Source organism: Palaemon carinicauda, chromosome 4 (assembly GCF_036898095.1).
Source record: "Palaemon carinicauda isolate YSFRI2023 chromosome 4, ASM3689809v2, whole genome shotgun sequence".
Taxonomy (NCBI): domain Eukaryota; kingdom Metazoa; phylum Arthropoda; class Malacostraca; order Decapoda; family Palaemonidae; genus Palaemon; species Palaemon carinicauda.
Window position 1 is genome coordinate 96,948,172 of NC_090728.1, and position 15,631 is coordinate 96,963,802.

Sequence of the window (15,631 nt, forward strand, 5' to 3'; positions counted from 1 at the left end):
GGAAGCGCGGGCCATGAGTAGCCTGCCCTTGTGGGGTGACTCCTTGTTCCCCTTGAAAGAATTAGAGACCATTATGGAGAAGGTCTCGAAGAGGAAAGAGTTAAGCACCCCCAGGCCTACGCCTACAAGGAGACCGTCCTACAAAAGGTCCGTCTCAGACAGTGCCGCGACGGCTCAGGCCTCCCCCAGCATGACGAGGAGAGAGGCTCCTTCTTCCTCCTGGTCCTCAGCGCCTCAGCCCCCCCGTAGGGGGGCTCCAGCATCTTCAACCTCCTTTAGGACAGGTTATTCTGCCTCTAGGAGAGGCCGTTCAGGCCGCTCCTCCAGAAGGAGATAGAGTGAGAGGCCCCCTATCCCCGCCCAAGCCTCGGGTTGGGGGATGCCCCAGACTATTTTGGCAAGCATGGAAGGCTCACGGAGCGGAGCCCTGGACAGTGTCCGTACTGAAGGAGGGCTACAGGTTACCGTTCTTGGCAGAACCACCCCCTCTAATCCCGGCCAGCCGGGCGGAGTGGCTGGTCCCCGAAGGACCCGTTGAAGAAGATCGCCCTTCAAGAGGAAGTGTCCTCCATGTTGGAGAAGGGCGCCATGGAAGAAATTCTACACCCAGGCCCGGGTTTCTACAGTCGCCTGTTCCTGGTAGAAAAGGCAACGGGGGGGGGGGGGGGGGGGGGGGGGTGGAGGCCGGTTATAGATCTGTCGGCTCTCAACAAGTTCATAAAGAAGACATACTTCAAAATGGACACTCCGAAGTTAGTCCTACTGTCCTTGAGGGAGAAAGATTACATGATGACCATAGACCTCAAGGACGCCTACTTCCAAATTCCGGTCCACCCCTCGAGTCGAAAGTTTCTCCGGGTGAAATGGGGTTCCCAGATCCTGCAATTCAAGACCCTTTGCTTCGGATTGTCAACAGCGCCCCAGGTGTTCACGAGAGTCTTCACAACTGTCTCAGTGTGGGCTCACGAACGAGGCATTCGCCTCATCCGATACCTGGACGACTGGTTGTTCTTTCCTCCTCGAAGGACCTCTTAGAGGAACAAGGGATGAAACTCCTTCAGTTTTGCAAGGATCTGGGCATCGTGATCAACCCGGAAAAATCAAACCTATCCCCATCCACCAGAATGACCTACTTGGGAATGACTCTAGATACCATTCTGGGAAAAGCCTTCCCTTCAGAAGACAGGATAAACAATCTCATGGAAATCATTCGCCCGTTCCTATCGGGGTGCCCCAGGAGAGCAAAGGACTGGCAAAGACTGATAGGGCACCTGGTGTCGTTGGAGAAACTGGTTCCCCAGGGGAGAATAAGACTCAGAGCCGTGCAGTGGAACCTGAAGAACCTCTGGTGCCAACTGGACTCGCAACAAGTACTAATCCCAGTTCTACCAAACACGAGGCCCTCCCTGAAATGGTGGCATTGCCGGTCGAACTCACTCAAGGGGATGCCCTTCGCGAACGACCCCCCCCGAGTTACTACTGTTCACGGACGCCTCCAACCAGGGATGGGGAGCCCATCTCCTCGACGAGACAGCGCGAGGAACCTGGATGGACGGGGAAAAGGAACTCCACATCAATGTTCTAGAGTTAAAGGCAGTCCAGAAGGCTTGCCTACACTTCGCATATCTTCTAAGGGGAAACACCGTGGCGTTGATGTGCGACAACGCCACGGTAGTAGCATATATAAAGAAGCAAGGAGGTTTGAAGTCGAAGGAGTTGTGCGATCTCACCATAAAGATTCTAGATTGGGCACAAGAGAACCAAGTGGTGTTGTTAGCAAGGTTCATTCCTGGGAAGAAGAACGGGCTGGCCGACGGTCTCAGCAGAGTGGGCCAAATAGTAGGGACAGAGTGGTCCCTCCTCCTGGAAGTAGCCAAGCTCATCATCCAACGTTGGGGTTCCCCGGTGATGGACCTCTTTGCAACCAAACTGAACGCCCAACTCCCCGTATATTGTTCTCCTGTACCAGATCCGAAGGCAGCCTTGGAGGACGCCTTTCAGCACAGGTGGGACAACCTAGACGTGTACGCTTTTCCCCCCTTCACGTTGATAAGGCAAGTGCTCAACAGAGTAAGGACAGCCCAAAACTTAAGGAGGACTTTGGTAGCGCCCTGGTGGCCGGAGAGAGAGTGGTTCGCAGACCTAAAAGACCTTGCGAGTCAACCTCCGTGGCCTCTACCCGACAGGTCAGACCTTCTACATCAACCTCATTTTCTCAGGCTCTACGACAACCCTCAGTCCCTACGTCTTCATGCCTGGAGACTATCGAGCGACTCCTGAAGAAGGAAGGATATTCTTCAGCCACTGCTAAGAGAATGTTGCTATACCTGAGAAAGTCTTCAGCTGCGGTCTACCAAGCTAAGTGGGCCTCCTTCACGAAGTGGTGCGCTGCGAGGCACATAAAGCCCCTCAATGCCTCTGTCCCGGACTTAGCAGATTTTCTGGTATTTCTCAGAGACAAAATGGGAATGTCAATCCCAGCCATAAAAGGGGTACGAGCCGCCTTAGGCCAAGTCTTCCTCCTGAAGGGCATCGCCCTGGGGTCCTCTAGGCACATCGCGATGCTTGTCAAGAGCTTCGAGTAGTCCTGCCCCCCACAAGCAAGTAGGGTGCCCCAATGGGACTTAGCTAAGGTCCTGAAGATGTTGAGTAGCCCCCCCTTTGAGCCTTTGAAAGATATCGTGGACATGGATCTCACTCTCAAGGCAGTCTTCTTACTGGCCTTGGCGTCCGCTAAGAGAGTAGGTGAGATCCATGGGCTCTCATATGACGTCTCTCATTCGAAGGGGTGGAAAGAAATATCCTTCAAGTTCATGCCTTCTTTTGTGGCGAAGACCCAGAACCCAGCGGTCTGGGATCCTAAATTCGAAGGTTTCTCCATACCAGCCATCCCTAAGACGGGTAAGACTGAGGATTTAAAATTATGCCCTGTCCGGACCATTAGAAAATACCTGGAGAGAACGGCTCATCTCCGGCCAGGCATCAAGAGCCTCTTCGTCTCCACGGGCGTTACTAAGAAACAAGTATCCAAGAACACCATTTCCTTCTGGTTGAGACAAGTTATTGCCAGGGCCTACAAGGAAGAAGGCCTGGCCGTGCCAGGCGCCCCCAGACCTCATGACATCAGAGGCCTGAGCACGTCCTTAGCCTTTGAGAAAAACATGGCAGTGGGTCAGATCCTTCGGGCAGGTACTTGGTCTAACCAGTCGACCTTTACTGCCCATTACCTCAAGGACTACTCAAGGAAGTCCTTGGACGGGTTCTCCATTGGAACAGTCATCTCCGCCCTCCAAGTGGTTTAACGGTAAAAGCCCCAGGCTCAATTGCGGATAGCAACCGGGAGACACAGGTGCGTTTCCTTTCATCCTACCCAGTTGTTCCCTATCCTCCTCGGAGATTACCAACTTGTACCATTGGATAACACGTTCTTCACAACTACGTTAATGGAGGCAACATCAGAAGAAGTTTTTTCAAAGGGTGAGTACTTAGACACTAACGTGAGCTCTTTGTGTAGTTACCCTCTCGTCCGTTTTCTAGTATGTACCGTTATACCTAGGCTTCTTGGCCTCCGCTTACTGGGTCTGTAGGTCAGAATAGCACTCCCGCCTCCTAAAGTGTAAGTCTCCTAAGAAAGTAGTTCGAGGTAAGTATTCGTGTTGGAACAAATCAAAAATTTTAAGTAATTTTTATTTTTCCTAACATACTTACCGAGAACTACTTTCGGGTAATGGCCCTCCCTTCCTTCCCCGAGTGCCTCTCTTCCCTTGCAAGTATTGTGCTACATCAATAGAACTTACTGACGATTTCGACCCAAGCGGACATCGACCTAGCGCTAAGCCTACCCTCGGGGCACATTCTTTAATGCCGGGGTAGGCCTCCATAGAAAACGGGATTGAGGGTACCCTACACAAAACTCTGGTCGGTAGAGAGGAGATTACAGGTAACTCCTAAGAAAGTAGTTCTCGGTAAGTATGTTAGGAAAAATAAAAATTACTTAAAATTTTTGATATTTTTAAATATGTAACTTCCCTGGTAGTTACATATATACAGTATATAGCTTAAATCTCCCGTTTCGACGCGGCACGACAGAAAATTCAAATTCTTGGTGATCATCGCCATGACAGTAGGTGGTTATACATGAGTGCCATCTCTCATAGGTTATCAGAACCATTCCCAACATTCTTCAGAAATTCTGTGTCATTGATCGAGTCAATACCTCGGGAATTCGTTACGTGGATACATGTATATTACTTTATTCTACTATTTGGTGAAGTACCTTTTGTCTGATTATTGTTAATGACTTTCGCTGCCTTTCAACTATCGAAGATATTGTATAGGATAGTTTTTTATGAATAGAACTTACCTGGCAGTTATATATACATAGCTAATTATCTCTATTTCGGCAGAATTTTTCTAAAACTAGGCAACCGCCTTGTGGTGGTTGGGTGGTAACACCCGTTAAAGGGTGGTAGGAGGAATCATTCCCGTTTTCTGTTCTTCAGTTCATCTCTGCCGGCCGGATCGACAACACGTTGGTCCGTCATTAAGGGTTTTTCTTCGCTTTCCCTGCTCGGTGTACCAGTCTGCTTTTTTGGTGAAGTACTCTGATTTGGGGTTTTGGCGATCGTTGTATTTTGTTTTCTCTTAGCTTTTTTGCTGTTTTTCATTATGAGTGAAAAGAGTCATTACCGTATCTGTGCGAATGAGGAATGTAAGGTGAGACTACCGAAAATGGCGGTAGACCCTCACACCGTTTGTTCTAATTGTAGGGGTTTTGTTTGTGCCCTTGATAATAGGTGCGGGGAATGTAAGGTTTTGGATGAGAAAGATTGGTTAATTATGAAGCGCTATGTGCGTAAGCTAGAGCTCGATAGAGTTAGGAGAGCTTCTAGGTCTAAGTCTATGTCTGTTAGTGGTAAGGAAGACGAACTTAGCGTAGATTTATCTATTGACCCTATTATTGATTCCTCTTTGGAAGTTGATCCTTCCCTTGAGGTAGTAACTCCTGCACCTCCTACAGGTTCCGTATCTACGGATGACCCTCGGTACGCTAGCCTGGCAGCCGAGTTGAAGGCCATTAAAGAACAACTGGAGGCCTTTAAAGGTAAGGAAAGTGAAAGTGCTTGTGTTAGTGCAGTGGAGGTGGCGACTGACCGAATATGTCATACCCCTAGGCCTAGACCTCTACCAAGCTCCCAGGACCAAGGGAGAAGGTACGTCGATGACCGAAAGGGGGTGAGAGGTACGTACCCTCGGTCAGCCGTCGCCTCAGACAGTCCTGTTGTCGATTCCCAGGCTGCTCTTGACCATCACGGGAAAGACGTGTCGGATGTGTTGTTTTCTTCTCCGAATTCGTCCAGACGTAAATGGAAGTTTGAAGCTTCAAGACCTACTAAGAGGAGATGGAACCGCGACGAACGGTCTCGTTCTTTCTCTCCCGGTTCTAGCAGTTATGAACCTTGTCCGTCGGAGGATGATTTCGACTCCGTGCCTGTGAAAAGGGCGAAGCCTGCTGCCGAAGATCCTCCCCCTTCTACGAGTGTTATTCGTCAGCCCCCCCCTTCGGGGCCGCAAGACCCAGCTGATGTTGCTAAAGCCTTTATGTCTGTCATGCAGGAACAACTTTTGACTTTAGTACAAGCCTTTAGCCGCCCTCACGCCCAGTCTGACAGACGTAAAGACGACTCGTTGCCGATTAAGAAGTCTGCTTCTAAGAGAGAACGGAGTTCTTCTTTAAAGAAAACTTCTCCCTCTCTACGCCAGGATGAGGAATGTGTGCTTTCGCCAGGCGATACTTCTTCGCGATACCAGGGCAATACGTTTTCTCGTTTTCGATACCGGGACGATACCTTATCGAACGATGCTGCTTCTTGTTCTCGATGCCAAGACGATACCGCCTCCCGTTCACGTTACCAGCACAATACCTCCTCTCGTTCGCTTCGCCACGACGATACCTCCTCTCGTTCGCTTCGCCACGACGATACCTCCTCTCGTTCGCTTCGCCACGACGATACCTCCTCTCATTCACGACGCCACAACGATACCGACCCTAGTTCTCGACGCCACGACGATACCGCCTCTCGTTCACGACACCACGACGATACCGCCTCTCATTCTCGCCGCCACGACGATACCGCCTCTCGCTCTCGACGTCAGAACGACTCTGCCTCTCGTTCTCGGTCCCAGGGCGATACCACCCTGCCTCTTCGGGACGATACTGGCTCTCGTCCCAAGGATTCTTCTAGCGCGGGACTCCAGGATGCAACCCGTCTTTTGCAGGATGATGCCTTTGATTTGCCCTTGTCGGGTTCTAGGGATCCTTCTTCTCTTTCGAAGGATATTGCAGATGTGGATCAGGACCTCGAGGATGTTTCTGATGACGATGATAATCCTGCCGACGCTGTGGGAGATTACAAAGTTCTCTCTCGCTCCCTTCTTGAACTTTTTGGAGAGGAATTCCAACCTGCTGCCCCTCAATCTCCTCAGTCCCAATTTAACAGAAAGAAGGCCAAGAAACAGTCGGCCTTCATCAAGATGAAGCTGTCTATCTCCGCAAAGAAGGCTCTCACGAAGATTGATGACTGGATGATGGAGCGGAGACAAACAGTTAAGACTTCCTTCTCGTTTCCACCAGCTTGTCTTGCTTCAAGAGCGGGTATGTGGTATGCAACTGGAGAACCTTTGGGTCTGGGAGTGCCTTCCTCCTCCAAGGGTGACTTCTCTGGTTTAGTGGACTCTGCTAGAAGGCATGCTCTCAACTCAGCCAAGGTCATGTGGTCGATGTCGGAGCTGGATCATCTCGTCAAAGGTATTTTTAGAGCCTTTGAGGTTTTTAGTTTCCTAGACTGGTCGCTTGGGACTCTCGCAAGGAAAACTGAACAGATGGAAGGATCTAGGGACCTTACCAGTATTATGTCCTGTATGGATAAGGCCCTCAGAGATGGAGCGAATGAGTTGGCTGCTCTGTTCTCAGCTGGGGTCCTAAAGAAGAGAGCTCTGCTTTGCTCTTTTGCTTCTAGGTCTGTTACCAATGCACAAAAGTCTTAGCTTCTTTACGCCCCCCTCTCTCAACATCTTTTTCCCGAGTCCCTGGTTAATGACATTACGCGTTCTCTGGCCCAAAAAGCCACCCAAGACCTTTTATCTCGTTCTGCTTGTAAGCCCTTGGCAGCCCCTCCTTCTTCTTTGAAACGGGAGGAAAGGAGATTCCAGCAGCCCTTTCGGGGCAGGACTACTTCAAGACCAGATTTTAGAGGGAGAAGGCAAGAATCAGGACCAAGATCTACCAGGGGTTCTTTCAGACCTCGCTCCAGAAAATGAAGTTCGTCTCCTCCAGACAGTAGGCGCAAGACTGTCAGGTTTTTGGCAGTCTTGGAAGAGGAGAGGGGCGGACACCTGGTCCCTCTCAGTCATCAAGGAAGGATACAAGATCCCCTTTCTGAAAAAACCTCCTCTCGCAGATGCTCTGCTGGCCTTAGTAGCCCGGTACTCAGATCCGGGGAAACAGAAGGCCCTAGTAGACCTTGTCAACCAAATGCTAGACAAGGGAGCGATAGAACCGGTTCGGGATCTATCCTCCCCAGGCTTTTACAATCGCCTGTTTCTGGTCCCCAAGAACTCGGGCGGATGGAGACCCGTCCTGGATGTCAGCGCTCTCAACGTATTTGTGGAGAAGACAAAGTTCTCCATGGAGACGACTCAGTCGGTGCTGGCGTCAGTACGTCCAGGGGACTGGATGGTGTCCCTCGACTTGCAGGACGCATATTTCCATGTCCCCATCCATCCGACTTCAAGGAAGTACCTGAGATTTGTAATGCAGGGCAAGTGCTTCCAATTCAGAGCTCTTTGCTTTGGTCTCAGCACGGCTCCTCAAGTCTTCACCAGGGTAATGGCGAATGTGTCAGGTTGGCTGCATCAGGAGGGGATAAGGATATCCTTCTATCTGGACGATTGGCTGATTCGTTCACGATCGAGGGAGAAATGTCTGGAGGATTTACGGAAGACTTTTATGATGGCTCAAGATCTAGGCCTGGTCATCAACAGGGAGAAGTCTCAGATCAGACCGAATCAGACTGTTCTCTATTTGGGGATAGTTCTGAATTCAGTTCTTTTTCGGGCTTCTCCCTCTCAGGAAAGACAGACCAAGTGTCTCGTAAAAGTCAGAACTTTCCTGGACAAGAAGAGATGCACAGCGAAGGAGTGGATGAGTTTGCTGGGGACTCTATCCTCCCTCGAACAGTTTGTCTCTCTGGGGAGACTCCACCTAAGGCCTCTTCAGCACTTTCTTTCGAAGACTCCTTTTCCTTCCCCATTCCAATAGAAGTCAGGACTCTTCTGAAGTGGTGGCTGGACCCAACCTTGTTAGGGGAAGGGATCTCCTTACACAAGAAGAACCCAGACCTAGTGTTGTTTTCAGACGCATCAGAGTCAGGCTGGGGGGCAACACTAGGAAGCAAGGAGGTCTCAGGCTATTGGGAAGGAATTCAGCTGGGATGGCACATCAACAACAAGGAGCTGATGGCCATTTTTCTGGGGCTAAAGGCCTTCAAGGACTTGGTGTCTGGGAAGATTGTGGAGGTCAACTCAGACAACACCACAGCTCTTGCTTACATCAGGAAGCAAGGAGGGACTCACTCTCTGTCTCTGTTCGAGACAGCAAGAGAGCTCCTTCTTTGGGCGAAGGAGAACAGGATAAACCTGCTGACGAGGTTTGTTCAGGGACAGAAGAATGTGAGGGCGGACATGCTCAGCAGGAAAGGGCAGGTCCTTCCCACAGAATGGACCCTCAACCAACAGGTCTGTCAGAGTCTCTGGAGGCTGTGGGGGAGACCCCTCATCGATCTTTTCGCCTCCAACTTATCCAAGAGGATCCCCATCTATTGCTCCCTAGTTCCGGACAGAGAGGCAATAGCAGTAGACGCCTTTTTGATGGATTGGACGGGGATGGACACTTATGCTTTTCCCCCGTTCAAGATCATCAATCTGGTAGTCAGGAAATTCGCCCTCCTCGATTCGGGACGGATGATCCTGATAGCTCCGTTCTGGCCGATGAGGGAATGGTTCATGGAGGTGGTGGACTTGTTGATGGACTTTCCAAGAAGCCTCCCTGCAAGTCCAAATCTGCTCAGACAACCCCACTTCGAGAGATATCATCAAAACCCCCTCGCTCTCAATCTGACTGCCTTCAGACTATCGAGAAGCTCGTCAGATCGAGAGGCTTTTCAGCGCAAGCTGCGAAAGCTATCGCCAGAGCGAGGAGGGTCTCTTCGCAGAGGGTCTACCAGTCCAAGTGGAAGACTTTTAGGGCTTGGTGTAGGAAGCACAAGATTTCCTCATCCACTACCTCTGTGAGCCAGATTGCGGATTTCTTGTTGTACCTCAGACAGGATGCTAAGCTAGCTGTGTCCACTATCAAAGGGTACAAAAGTATGCTCTCTTCCGTCTGTCGGCATAGAGGCTTGGACTTGTCTCGCGATAAGGACTTACATGACCTCTTGAAGTCTTTTGAGACGACCAAGCAGACCCAGTTAAAGCCCCCTTCTTGGAACCTTGATGTGGTTCTTAAATTTCTGTGCACCAAGAGATTTGAGCCCATCTCACAGGCTCCCCTTAGGGAGGTTACCAAGAAGACCCTCTTTCTTTTGGCCTTAGCAACAGCTAAAAGAGTTAGTGAAGTCCATGCAATTGAAAAACAGGTAGGCTTCAATCTGAATGGGGCAGTTTGTGCCTTGAGATTAGACTTTCTCGCTAAGAACGAGAACCCTTCTAAGCCCTGGCCGAGGACCTTTGAGGTTCCTAACTTGACCAACCTAGTGGGTCAAGAGCAAGAGAGGCTGCTCTGTCCAGTACGAGCCCTCAAGACCTACTTGTCTCGCACGAAAAGTGTGAGAGGCTCTTCTAGCTCCCTGTGGTGTTCTGTGAAAGATCCTCAAAAGCCCCTTTCCAAGAACGCTTTGTCCTTTTTCCTGAGGGAAGTGATAAGAGAAGCGCATCTCTTGTGTGAGGAGGAACACTTCGGACGTTTAAAAGTGCAAGCTCACGAAGTGAGGGCCATTGCGACCTCACTTGCTTACCGCAAGAACATGACGCTCCGTCAAATTATGGATGCGACATTCTGGAGGAGCAACTCTGTGTTCGCCTCTCATTACCTCAGAGAGGTGAGGGTGGATTATGAGAAATGTTATACCTTGGGACCATACGTAGCTACGGCTTCTGTATTAGGCAAAGGAGTTACTACCTCCCCTCAACCTTAGTTTTGTTTACTTGTGCATAGGTTGGTGTATTTTTTATTGGTTGTCTGAGGACTTCGACTTGTGTACAGTCACCTCAGTCTAGTTAGATAATTTTTATCTACTTTGCAAATGTTAGGTGGTTGGTTTGGTAAAGTTGCGGTTTTTTATTTTGGGCAATAGGTAGTCCTGAAGTCTAGTCAGATTGTTGGTCTCACCCCGTTGACAGACTCGATTGAGTGTTTTCAGCACTGCAGGTCACATCCTGGCTGACACTCCTAAGGGAAAGCGACTCAAGAGGCAGGAACTTTTGAAGTCAGCTACCTTAGCAGGTAAGGAATCAAGGTGTTTATTTATCCTACAGCTTTTTTGGTTGTTTCCCCAACGATGTTACTGTCTATCACCCTCCTCCAAGTGTGTTAATCAGCTATGTATATATAACTGCCAGGTAAGTTCTATTCATAAAAATGGAGTTTTTATGATAAAACAAAGTTTTATGAATACTTACCTGGCAGTTATATATACATTCGAAGGCCCACCCACCTCCCCTCAGGAGACAGGTCGGGCATAGATGAACTGAAGAACAGAAAACGGGAATGATTCCTCCTACCACCCTTTAACGGGTGTTACCACCCAACCACCACAAGGCGGTTGCCTAGTTTTAGAAAAATTCTGCCGAAATAGAGATAATTAGCTATGTATATATAACTGCCAGGTAAGTATTCATAAAACTTTGTTTTATCATAAAAACTCCATTTTTTACTGGTCCAACTTGGACAGTTTAATTTAACTTAATTTTCAAGATGGCTCTTCTGTTGTTAAATTTTGTGTGTAGTGCTAGACCGGGTTTCAAGCTGCTCTTACTTCCCGCACTGTATTTAGCAGGGAGCATGTATGTATTTTTTTTCTTTCTATGTTCATGCTTTGAGGGATCAAAGATTTTTCCCCCTACTTTATTAACTAACGAACAACTCTTAAAGTTATAATGGAAGGAAAGATATTTCTACATTAAAACATTATGGCGTCACTATTTTGTGACGTAATTCTTAGCAGAGCGAAATCTGATTATCTTAAGAAATTTAGTCCGCCTTCGTGATACGTCACAATCCTGTGACGTAATCTTCTTTGTATGACTTGCATTATGTGAATTATTTTCTTTTCTTGCAAGAAATTTTTAAAATATTAGCTTATTAAGCATAAGTATGTTTATAATGTAGGGAAATATATTATTTTTAAGTATATATTTGTCCTATTAGTATATTTCCCTTAGTCAATTTTCAATTTAGAGATTTCTCGAGCGTACATTCATTTTACGCTCGTAGTACTTCTAAGGGATATGTCAGATAATAAACGATCGTTTTTGTTTCACATTACCTGTATCGTTATTAATTATTTCGCTTTTGAGAATACTAATATTCATATATCCTATTGTATTTTCTTTCTGTCCCTTGGTGAAAGAGGATAATCTCTCGCAATGGGCAGGTCTATTACGATCTATTGTGAAATAGTTTATAGTACTAGCATTCAATGGCACATAAAATGATGCAATGCAGTCAATTTACGATACGTAATACTCTTGACAATCTTTTATTGTTTTCACTATTACTTGTATCGTTATTTTATATTTCTATTTTGAGAATACTAATATGAATCATATATCCTATTGTATTTTCTTTCTATCCCTTGACGAAAAAGTATAATCTCTCGCACCGGGAAGGTCTATTAAGATCTAATGTGAAATAATTAAAAGTACTAGTGTTCAGTATCAGTGCAGTGGAGGGTGCGTCCGTTCGTGTCCGTCATAATCCCAGCCCGGGACCTCTTCCATGCTCCCCAACCCCTGGGAGAAGGAATGTCGAAAGGCCATAGGATATGGCAGACCTTGATCAGCGAACGGACGTCCCCTCGAGCGATCATGTTGACGATCCCCAGATCGCTCCCCCTTGCCACAGAAAAGGCGAGGTTAAAATGTCGGCGTCTTCGTCAGACGACGCAAAACCGTGACGTGGTTGGTGCCAACCACTACGTTCAAGTTGACGATCCCTCACAACGATCGATACACGGTTTAGATCGCGCACAAGGTGTGCAGGAAGTATTGACAGTTGACGATACCTCGCAGCGATCAGTACATCGTTCAGTTAGCGCACACGGCGCTCATCATGTATCTGATTTGTCGGAATTAAAGAGGTTGATTTCGTCTCTGTTTGATGCTTATGATTCTCGGGCAGAAAAAATCGCGTCTAAGAGAGTCTAAGGAGCAATAGACCAAGAAAACGGTCTTCCGATATTATCGGACAGCGTATTTCTCCGATACTCAGCAACGCTCCCTCGGAGAGATCAGCTCGCGTAGCGGCAAGCGACAAGGTGGATGCATACAGCAGTTCACGGCAATCTGAACAGTCTGGAAGCTCACGGCAACCTGGACGCATGCGGCAGTCTGGACATATGCTGGACGCATGCAGTCAGGTTTTGTCCCCATATCACTATAGAAAAGCAGTTGTCTCGCCTTCGCGATCTGCGGAACATGCGACTATCCTCATGCGAGACGCATGCGACACGCTGATAGCTCACGGCAATCTGGACACATGCAGCAGTCTGGAAACTCATGGCAAACTGGACGCATGCGGCAGTCTGGACATATGCTGGACGCATGCGGCAGTCTGGACATATGCTGGACGCATGCGGCAGTCTGGACATATGCTGGACGCATGCGGCAGTCTGGACATATGCTGGACGCATGCGGCAGTCTGGATATATGCTGGACGCATGCAGTCAGGTTTTGTCCCTACGTCACTATAGACAAACAGTTGTCTCTTCTTTGCGATTGACTGGACGCGATACTAACGCTTCCTCACGGCTCGCGGCAGACTCACGGTATTCGGGACGCATGCTGTAGACTGATACCTCTCATGGAAACATACAACAGTCTCAATCTGGACCCATGATGGACTCATATAGTCGGGACTTGTCCTCGCATCAGGATAGATAAGTTTTTATCTCTCCTTCGCGATTTTCTGAACGCGCAACTAACGCTCCCTCGCGTCACGCTGTTGACATACAACAAGCTGAACGCATGCTGGACGCACGCGATCAAGATTTTCTCTCGCATGGGTTTACAGATGTTGATGCTTCCTTACAGCATGATAATCTTATGCTGGAAGCACTGGAACCTGTTTCTCCCTTGAAGCTTACAGTACATAAACGTGATGCTTCTTCGCAACTGGATGATATCCTTCATGAGATTTCTTCAGGACAAGATGAATTATTTTTGGAAGACAATAACCGACAGGATGACGCGGTTTTGTCTCCTACCCATTCGAAGATGTTCCATAAGCCGAATTAGAAGACGAATCTCAGGATTCACTACAGACAGCTAATTTAAAAAGAAAAAAAAAACTTCTGACAGTGTTAACATCTCTGTATCCAGACTTTTCTCAACCTAAATATCAGAGCCCGCCCTCTCAGTTTTTGAAGGTCAGACCCCGAAAAACATCCTCCTTCAAGAAGCTGGTTCTGGCTAGATCGGTTAAGAGAGCTTTCTCAACTCTCAACCAATGGACGTCCAAGAGAAAGGATCTAGGGTAGACCTCCTTTTTCTTTTCCTCAAACTCGACTGGCTTCCGGATCTAGTGTGTGGTATTCGTCCGGGGGAAGTTCTTGGTTTGGGAGTTCCTGCCTCCTCCCAGGGAGACTTCTCCAGACTTGTTGACTCATCACTTAGGTTGGACATGAGCAAGTCGAAGATTATGTGGTCCAATTCTGAAATGGACCATCTACTGAAGGGAATTTTTTAGACAATAGAAGTCTTCAGCCTTACGGACTGTACTCTCGGAACTCTCGCAGAAGCCACAGACCCTAAGAACGAGGCTCAGATGCATCTGATTGCCTGTCTGGATAAGGCCGGGAAGGAGGGCTCCATCTAACTTTGCGCCCTTTTCACGGCAGGAGTTCTTAAAAAGAGGACTATATGTTGTTCCTTCTTATCTTCAGGTTGTCCCTTGTTCAGAGATCTGACCTTTTACTTGCTCCGATTGGGTAATCGTCTTTTCCCTCCAGACTTAGGGAAAGATTTATCTACAGCTCTGACATAACAGGCTGTGCAAGATTTTTCTCTAGGACTGCTAAATAAGTCCTCCCAGCTAGCTTTTTGGCAAGGATATAAAAGGAGGCTCTTCCCACTCATCAGCTCTTTCGTGGGAGAGCCCCTTCAAGGGGAACTCAGAGGATTGCGGCTGAAGGTCAAGCTCGCAGATTCCCAAGACAACAAACCGAATCTAAAAGTGAGACGTGCTATGCCTCCTATGTCGTTGATACCCTTGGAGTTGACAACAGTCCATTCAAGAAACAAGGCAGCAGCTCTTCAAGAGCAAGTGAACCTTATGCTGTCGAAATCAGTCATAGAATGGTAGAGGACACCTCCACGGAGGGGTTTTTACAACATACTTTTCCTAGTTCCGAAAAGCTCGGGGGGGATGAAAACCTGTTCTGGACGTCAGTCCATTGTACAAGTTCGTCAGCTAAGTAAAATTTGCCATGGAAACTTAAGTGTCAGTCCTTACAGGCTACAAACAGGGAGACTGAATAGTGTCTTTGGATCTGCAGGACGCGTATTTCCATATCTCAATACACCCGGACCAGTACCTGGACGACTGACCACTCCGAGCAGAATCACAAGTAAAGTGTCTGGAGGCTCTTCAAAGGATAATGCCCTTAACGCAACAGTTAGATCTGATGGTAACCTGGCCAAATCCTAACTAACACCCTCACAGAATTTCATTTTTCTGGGGATGATAATCGGTTCAGATCGCGCTCAAGGCACTCTGGAAATGTTGCAAGGACTTTCCCCTGGTGGTCACCCGGCTACGGTTGACGATCCCTCACAGCAATCAGCACACGGTTCAGTTCGCGCACACGGCACGGCACGCTTCAAGTGTCTGGTCTGTCTGAACTAGAGAAGTCAATTTCGTCCCTGTTTGACCCATACGATTCTTGACAGGGATCTGTGGATAGAGTATCAGAGGAAATGACACATAAATATCAAAGAGCTAGTGGCTATTCACCAAGCTCAAAGAGCTAGTGGCCATTCACCAAGCCCTGATTACTCACTTCATAGAAGGGGAGAAAAACGTCAGGACACATCTGCTCAGCAGAAGGCAAGTTCTTACTGCAGAATGGACCCTACATCACGAGGTGTGTACTAGGGTAGATACTCAATAGTTGTACGGGAGGAAGGGTAACCTTGATACCGGCTCCCCTTCTATTTTTGCCACTCTTCCCCCTCGAAACGAAAGCGCTATTCGGGGTGAAGATTGCTATATGTCATATCAAGATATACGTCCCCTGATATTATGCGATATCCTTAAGAGAAATTTTAAGGATATTCGCGCCAGGAGTTAGAATTC

At 48.1% G+C, this 15,631-nt stretch overlaps 1 protein-coding gene across 1 annotated transcript in view; it reads left to right on the plus strand.

Moving 5' to 3' along the window:
- Window positions 1-15,631, plus strand: part of LOC137640077 (3-oxoacyl-[acyl-carrier-protein] reductase FabG-like) — a 250,996-nt gene that overhangs the window by 6,663 nt on the left and 228,702 nt on the right. The gene's annotated exons all lie outside the window — the stretch shown is intronic.